This window comes from Lathyrus oleraceus, chromosome 7 (genome assembly GCF_024323335.1).
Source record: "Lathyrus oleraceus cultivar Zhongwan6 chromosome 7, CAAS_Psat_ZW6_1.0, whole genome shotgun sequence".
Taxonomy (NCBI): Eukaryota; Viridiplantae; Streptophyta; class Magnoliopsida; order Fabales; family Fabaceae; genus Lathyrus; species Lathyrus oleraceus.
The window spans coordinates 329162739-329164464 of NC_066585.1; positions in this window are offsets into that span (position 1 = coordinate 329162739).

The window sequence follows — 1726 nt, forward strand, 5'->3', positions numbered from 1 at the left end:
CTCCCTATCTCTTTAATTTCAAAATATCTCCCTCCCTTTTCAAAATCTTCTTTGATTGAACTTATTTTGTTCTAAACTTTGACCACTTTGCAAAAAGATAGAAACTTTGGCCTTATGTCATTGCATTTTCAAACTTCTTTTCTAAAATCAAACTTGTAAATAAAATTAATTATACTTGACTTAAACTTTCAAAAAGCCAAAAAGAACTAACTCATTCAAACCATTTCAGGCCTTTGTGCCTTTCAAACTTTATTTTTGATAAAAAGCAATGCATACACTTTGAAATTTGTATCACGAACTACGAGGTTTTGATCCCTCATTTTTATGTTAATACGTAGGCACAAGTCCGAAGGTCTTGTCAAACACAAAAATATAATTAATTGAATTCTTTTCTCATCCCCCCATTCTATTTGTTTGTAAACATCATTTTTGTACCAAATACATATGTACACAAAAAGGACTCCCTAGGAGTACCTAGGACACTTTGGGTGCTAACACCTTCCCTCTGTGTAACCAACCCCCTTACCTGTAATCTCTGACATTTTATTAGTTTTGATTTGAAAACTTCTTACTTTTGGGTTTTGTTCGTACTTTTTTCCTTTCCCTTGGAAATAATAAAATTGCGGTGGCGACTCTTGTTATTTGACCTCTAACTTATCCATAGCTTGATGATCATGAATTTACTGCTACAGGAACAAAGGTCCCAATTCTTGGCGAGCACAATAATAAAAAACTCAATCTCATTCTTTCCCACATTTCCTGTTAAAGCAACTTTAAGATAAATGCCCATGCATGTAGATAACTTAAATGGTTCCCATGGAGTACCATGGACGTGAGGGGTGTTAATACATTTCCTTGCATAATCGATTTCTGAACCCATATTTGGTTGCGAGACCAATCCTTAATCCTTTTATTTTTTCTCTAGAGGGTTTTATCTATTATTTTCCCTTTCCTCTTTATATAGGAATAAATAAAATCTGGTGGTGACTCTGTGTGCTTTTCGTTAAAGTTGTGTCAGTCGGTCAATTGATTTTTTCACGGTAGAGACATATGTTAATTAGTAAGAATTGTATGCTACTACCTATGTGGTACTAGATTCATGCATGACTGAGTCTCTAAATGATTGCATGATTGTTTGTTTTGTTTGGAGCAAACTAAATGGACTATGCGTAAGCATCAGAATGTTGATGCTTCCGACTTCTGCTAGCGTTGGTGCTTAACTCTGATATATAAAGTTACTTCTCTTGAAATGCTATAAAGAATCAGTACATTTATTGGTTGTCAACTTTTCTCATGGAAGAAGTGTTATTTGTCTTGAAGAGTTGTTTTGCCATAATTTTCCAAATGAGGTATTGTTGTTCCTATTGAATTTTCCCTTTGGATTGACTGCATTTTAAAAAAACAACAACTTAGAGAAGTGTTCAGGTATTCAAGATTGGTCTAACTTGCTAAAGTTATATGAAGATGCAGAAAGGATGCATGTTGGGCATGATGCTCTAGCATGCTGGTATGACATCTGGGCCTTGGGCAACATGCGCTAGAATGCTGCATTTTGGAGTGTGTTCTGCAGAAGATTTGTTAAAGATTTTTATGTTATTAATATAACAATTGATTAGTAGATTTGTTTGATAGATGGATGAAGTTTAATTAAATCAAATCATATCTTGTTGGAGATTTTCAAGGAGAAAATCAACTATCCAACATATTATGCCTTAGTTCTGGATGA